Genomic DNA, 7338 nt, shown 5'->3' with positions numbered 1-7338 from the left:
ATTGCGAGTCACACCAGACTGAAACCTTCTGCTACTCAAAACCCATTTCATATAGTAACCCTTTAATCCATATTGCCTCCTTTATAGCTTCTGATAAGGCAATATATTCAGCTTCTGTTGTTGACAGAGCCACCACTGGTTGAATGCTTAACCTCCAACTCACTGTGTTCCCACCAACTGTGAAAACATAACCACTTGTAGACCTTTGTTTATCCAAATCACCAGCAAAATCAGAGTCAGTATAGCCTTGAACTCTGAGACTAGCATCACCTTTGGTGTAAATCAGATTTAGATCAGCTGAGCCTCTCAAATACCTCAGCAGCCACTTCATAGCTTCCCAATGAACACTTCCAAGTTTGCTCATGAATCGACTCACCAGTCCAAGAGCATAAGCCACATCCGGTCGAGTTCCAACCATTGCATACATAACGCTACCAACTGCACTGGAATACGCAATCTTCTCTGTATCTATGCGCCCATCAGCATACTTCACTGAAGCCAGCTTGAAGTGAGATCCCATAGGCGTAGCAACTGCCTTTGCATCAGACATTCGAAACCTTTTAAGGACCTTCTGAATATATCCAGATCGACACAACTTCAATGTACCTTGCTCTCGATCTCGTTTAATATCAATCCCAAGAATCCTACTTGCAGGCCCCATGTCTTTCATCTCAAACTCACTGCTCAACACATCCTTCAACTTTTGAATCTCAGACTTCTGTTTCGCAGCCAAGAGCATATCATCAACGTACAACAAGAGATACACATAATCTTCTGGACCAACCTCCTCGATGTACACACACACGTCTGAATCACTTCTAATAAATCCCTGAGACACCAGAAACGAGTTGAACCTTTTGTTCCATTGTCTCAGAGCTTGCTTCAGGCCATACAGTGACTTCTTCAGTAAGCAGACTTGATCTTTACCAGAATTTACTTCAAACCCTTCAGGTTGTTCCATGTATAACTCTTGCTCAAGATTCCCATGTAAAAAAGATGTTTTTACAGCCATTTGTTCCAACTCCAAATCATGATTCACAACCACTGACATCAGCACTCGAATTGATATGTGTTTCACAACCGGTGCAAACACCTCTTCATAATCAATTCCTTCTCTTTGAGTGAACCCTCTTGCCACAAGCCTTGATTTATGACGCGGATCCTCTACCCCTGGGATTCCAGGTTTCTTCTTATACAACCATCTACAAGATATCACTGTTTTATTCTTCGGTCTATCAACAATTTCCCACGTATTATTCTTCTTAAGAGATTCATATTCATCAGCCATGGAACCATTCCACAGAACCCAATCTTTATCCTTCAATGCATTATGATAACACCCAGGTTCCTCTGCCTCAATCTCTTCTGCAGCTATTAATGCACACGCAATGTTAGAATAGTCTGCCAGCCAAGCCGGTGGAACTGGCTCTCTCCTTCTATGATCTTTAGCCAACTGATAGTTTACCAAATCGACCACATCTTCGGCTGCTGTATCCACAACCTCTGATGCAGACACATCCTCTTCACGAGTTGTACCAGAAGTAGAAGCTCCACCTTTTTCAACACTACCTTGTTCTATAGGTTTGTTCTGAACTACCTCAGGTAGACTATGTTGAATAACACTATGTTCATCAGGTTCAGCTTCCTAAAATTTTTGCACTTGACCACTAACTTTCTTGAACACCTTTTGTTCTTGAAATACCACATTGCGACTGATAACACATTTTTCAATATCAAGAAGCCAGATCTTGTACCCTTTGGTGCCTTGAGGATAACCAAGAAACACACCTTTTAAAGCTCGAGGTTTTAACTTCCCTTGATCCTGATAGACAAAGGCCAAAGAGCCAAAACACTTCATGTGTTGATAGCCAGGTCTTCTTCCCAATCAGACCTCTTCAGGAACATTATGATCAATGGCTGTACATGGAGAACGATTCACAATGTAAGCAGCTGTTGCAGCAGCTTCAGCCCAAAACTCTTCACCCAAGCCAGACTCACTTAACATACAACGCAACTTCTCCATAACCGTTCTGTTCATCCTCTCAGCAACTCCGTTTTGCTGAGGGGTATAGGTACAAGTTCGATGTCGCTCAATTCCCTGCTTCCTGCAATATTCTTCGTACTTCCGGTTACAAAATTCCAAGCCATTGTCGGTTCTCAACACTTTAACCTTCTTGTTAACTTGCTTCTCCACAAGTTCTTTCCATTCGCAAAACATATCAAAGGTTTCGTCTTTAGACTTCAGAAACATAAGCCAAACCTTCCTGGACTTATCATCAATAATGGACAGGAAGTAATGTTTTCCTGAGAGAGAAGCTGTTACATTTGGAGATTCCCACAGGTCTGCATGAACATAACCTAGAACATCTTTTGTGGTATGCTTTCCCACGTTGAAGCTCAGTTTCTTGGACTTCCCTAGTACACAATGTTCACAGAAGCTCAAGTCTGTGATCTCTTTCTTTGCAATATGACATTTACCGACTAGAGTCTTTAAACTGTTTAAGTTCATGTGACCGAGCCTGCTATGCCATAGAGCCGTCTTACTGAACTGAGCTTCCACATTGCAGTTTTCACTCATCTCAGTTTCACCATCAAGTAAATACAACCCATTTTTCAGAATTCCACGCAATGCCAATTTCTCATTCTTGAAGAAACTCAGTGTGCCATCTCCACCTTGATGAGAATACCCCAGCTTATCAAGCGTTCCAGTAGAAATCAGGTTTCTTCTGAGATTTGGAACATATCTGACATTCTTGAGTACTTTGATAGTACCACCATTAGTATTGACTCTGACTGTACCATAGCCTTTAGATTCCACAGTGTGATCATCTCCAAGTAGAATCATCATAGGATCCTTCTCACATAAGTCATACAACCATTCCTTATGAGAAGTCATATGGAACGTACAACCTGAATCAATAACCCATTGACTCTTTGCATCCTGATGATCCACGTTAAGCGCTTCTGTGAATACTAACTTCTCAGTTATAACCCTTGCTTCTCCCAGACCATCACTCTCACTACTTCTCTTTCTAGCATAACAATCCTTCTTGATATGTCCTTCTTTCTTGCTAAACCAGCAAGTCAACCAAGACTTGGAGTTAGATCTTCCTCGTCCCTTCCTATTCTTAGAGTCTTTATAACTTCTAGAATTTGATCTTCCTCTTTCATTAGTGTACAATGCAGAACCAGAGTCACGTTCAGACACCAGAGTCACGTTCAGACTTTGACTCAGTAACCTCACGTTCCCTGGACCTTGCTGCTGATATGAACCCTTCAAGAGATAGTGATTCTCTTCCATACTTTAGAGTATGCTTCAGTTGATCAAAGTTTGTAGGCAATGAGGTAAGCAACAATATCGCTTGAACTTCATCTGACACTTCCACCTGCAAACTTCCTAGCTCTGCAACAATCTTCAAGAAATCATCCACGTTCTGATCTATACTTTTAGACTCAACCATCTTGAAGGTGTAAAAATTCAGTTGCAGATGTATACGGTTAGGCAAGGAACTTTCCATTAATAAATGGTTCAATAAAGCCCAGATCTCAGCAGCATAAGCATCTGCATTGATCTTACGAAGAACCTTATCACCAAGATTCATCACTATGAGGATCTTCGCTTCCTCTGATTTCTCAATCTTTGCATGATCAGGAACGTTCTTTACCAGAGGCTCTGACGATGGCTTATCATCGCCATCGGTCTGTACTTGTTTCTCTTTGCTCTTTGACAACGGAATCTGCATCTCCAGCTTCGAATCCGTAAGAGCATCCTTCAAACCAAGGTAACCGAGATGCGCCATCATCCTTATCTTCCATAAGGAGAAATCTCTGGTTCCGTGAAAGATTCCAATGATCGGAGTCTTCATCGGATTGATCATCGAGCCTGCGCTCTGATACCACTTTGTTACGATTCGATTCGTCGATGATCAACTTAAAACCTAACACCACTCTCGATCTTTGTCACTCGTTTGAAAGAAATCGCAAAAGAACGTAAAGTAAAGACACGAGAGATTGTTCACCAAGTGTTCGTCCTCGATATGAGGAGTTACTCACTAGAGCCAGATCAATCCTGGCAATACAATTAGAAGAAGAATCCAAGCTCAAACACGAGCTACAATGGCGATGAGATCATCTCTCTCTCAATCGTTTTCTCTCTCTATTCCGTTACAAGAAGATGAGGCAAAAATTGACCTTTTATATTGTTGAAGATGGTCAACCTCTCTATCGCGACTAAAGAGATTTGTCTTGGTTTACGGCTCCCGGTTCAAATCAAGTAGCTAAACCGGTCTTCACCTTCTTATATCAATCCGTAGAACCGGATACAGAAGACTTGAATCACAAGACGATGCACCTTCAACAGTGCTAGCTGACAATTACTAAATTGGTTAGGGTTTTATTTACTAATTGGATCGTAACTATTTGAATTCACCATCCAATTAGGAGTTTGATTGGTAAATTTTAGAATAACTTAAATAGAATAGAGAGTTAACGACCTATTTCTACGTCAAAACTTTCGTATTCCAACAAATATACACAATTTTCAACATGGTCATAATTGCATACAACTAAAGTATTTTAACCTATTATCTCTCCATCAGAAAGAAATATAGTAAGAAAAATGTCAACATAGTTTATTTCTCACTTCAATAATAAGTGAGGGAGTAAGGTGAACTATACACCTCTAACAAAACAATAATAGGAGTAAAAGAGATAAAAGTTAGTTCCACCTGATTGGTAGAAAATAAGTTGAATTAAAAGGGAAAAATGTCCCTAAATTATTTTCGATAGAACTGTTCTTTAGTGGGAGTTATTGGTTGTTGTATTTTAATAGATTTACAAATCCAAATTAAATCTAGTGTTATTGGTTCTATAATTTTTAAATATGTTTTAAAATCATGTGTTATTGATTTAGTAGGGGTTATTGGTTGTTGTATTTTAATGGAATTGAAAATCTGAACTAAATCTAGTGTTATTGGTTCTATGATTTTTAAATCTGTATTAAAATAATGTGTTATTGGTTTAATGATTCATAAATTCTATATAGTGTTATTCAATCGTACGGATTTACTAATATTTTTGATTTAATAATGGATTTGAATGGATTTATTTGGATTTTTAGTTAAAAATACAAAGACTCAAATCCGAAGGAAAACCTCCGGATTTGCATATTTTACTTGGATTTATAAATACTATATGGATTTCTAAATCAATCAAAATATATAAACCAATAACACCTCCTTAATGATTCATAAATTTTATATCAAATCAAGTGTTATTCAATCGTACGGATTTACTAATAAATTTGATTTTATAATGGATTTGAATGGATTTTTTTAGATTTTTTTTGTTAAAAATAAAAAGACTCAAATCCGAGGGAAAACCTCCGGATTTGTAAATACAAATCAGAATTTTTTAAAAATCTGCATATTTTACCTGAATTTATAAATACCATGTGGATTTCTAAATCAATCAAAACATATAAACCAATAATATTAAAAATAGTTAGCGACTATACTCCACTGATCTGATTCAATGGAAAGGTTTTGATTATTAGCAGTGTCGGTTTATGAATTCCAAGATTAGAAGCGTACAAAAAAATTTTTTGGCTACTTCTCTGAAAATAAAAATAAAAGAAAAAGAGGATTATGAAAGGTCAGAATAGAGGAAGATTGTAATCTTGAGATTATATCACCACACCAAAAGAAATTTTGAAAATTTGTAACTGAAATGTTTGATAAGTGAATTACTCGAAAATTCATGCTTTCTTGGCATGGTCCAAGTTCTGATTATAACTATCAATTGTTTTTGCTGCTACAAACCCAAATTTGATATTTAGTGTAGAATTAAATTTTTTTATATATATGACCCCTATAAAACAGTGAAATGGTGGAACATAGACAGAACTATATGGTATATAACCGGTGGTGGATTAGAAGAGTCATGCTAAGTAAAATAATTTCTTTTACAAATATAGATATACACATGAAAGTTATCAGAAGTTCAGTAGAAGCAGTAGAAGCATAGGCTTCCGGCTTTTAAATAATAATAATATATATAGATTGTGTTCGGCCCTAATTTCATAAATATCTCCTTTGTCTAATAAAAATAAACATATATTCCCTAACGTAAACATCAACACTGGTTTCCCTGCAACATCAATCATCTGATTATGGTATTAGACTTTTGTGATTATCGAGCATAAGCTTAGTCCTAACACGATTACTTTACCACCGGCAAAAAGAATATGGTTAACGTGTAAATCTGTTACAACATTGTTGTGCACTAGAAGAAGCCTTTACTTTCATACCCAAAGGAAGAAGGTGTGATCAACTATCGTTACTTCCGTAATGACTTGAAAATGGTTACATTAGTCACTAAACATCACAACTATCGTTTTCTCAAGGCTAATCGTTCTATACCAAACCCCCACCCACTCTTAAACCACATTGTTAAATCATTATAACACAACAGAAGAAATGATCCCATCTTAAAAGAAGAATCTACTAATTATTAATTAAATCCACTACCGTTAGAAAATGGCAGATTCCGACATAGAGACCAGCAGCAACCATAACAGCAACAACAGTGTCAGCAACACCTCAACCGCTTCAACAACAAGCGTTCATATTTCTGCTCTCGACGGGATAGTCAACGCAAATTCTCTCTTCACCGTTGCAGTCTTTATTGGAATCTCTTTCGACCAACCGAGTGACCTCACTCTCACGAACCATACCGAGTGCAACGCGGGACTAGACGTGGAACGAGACCTAGTTGTGTTTGAAGTCATCTCATTTGCATTCTTCCTCTTCTCATCCCTCGTGGCTCAAGGGCTGAAACTAACCATCAACTTGTTGAACAGCAAAGAAACGGACGAGGTGTTTAAAGCAGAGATATCGATTGTGGTCTGCTTCGTCTAGGTGTGGTTGGTCCAGCGGGTGGATCCATATTGGGATGTGTGTTCCTTCTGTTGTCAATGGTTGAAGTTATTCAGCTCCGTCTCGGACTGCTCTCTTGTGGTAGCTCATTGGCCATTCATACCGTGTGTCGGTGCTTGTGGTCTTGGTATCTTCTGCTCTTAGTGTTTGATTGAATATTTTTATATGTTAAGAACTCTAACACTTGTGAAGTAAGATATAGTTGTGAAATTTGTAGTATAATCACTACAAGAAAACACATGCTTAACGACGAAAATTAACGAGGAAAAACAATCCTCGTAAATTTGCGTCGAGTTTACGACGAATTTACGTGAAAAACTAAAGTCATCGTTATTTCCTCGTAACGTAACGACAAAATTGTTTCGTCGTAAAGTGGATGTAATTTTACGAGTATTTTACGAGG

The 7338-nt window shown here is 37.9% G+C and overlaps 1 pseudogene; it reads left to right on the top strand.

Annotated features, from left to right (window-relative positions):
• The first annotated feature begins 6431 nt into the window (after nucleotides 1–6431).
• LOC106314553 lies at nucleotides 6432–7086 on the top strand (annotated as a pseudogene).
• Nucleotides 7087–7338: the final 252 nt, after the last annotated feature.

This window comes from Brassica oleracea, chromosome C9 (genome assembly GCF_000695525.1).
Source record: "Brassica oleracea var. oleracea cultivar TO1000 chromosome C9, BOL, whole genome shotgun sequence".
In the NCBI taxonomy this organism is placed as follows: Eukaryota; Viridiplantae; Streptophyta; class Magnoliopsida; order Brassicales; family Brassicaceae; genus Brassica; species Brassica oleracea.
This window is presented reverse-complemented; position numbering and strand designations above follow the sequence as displayed.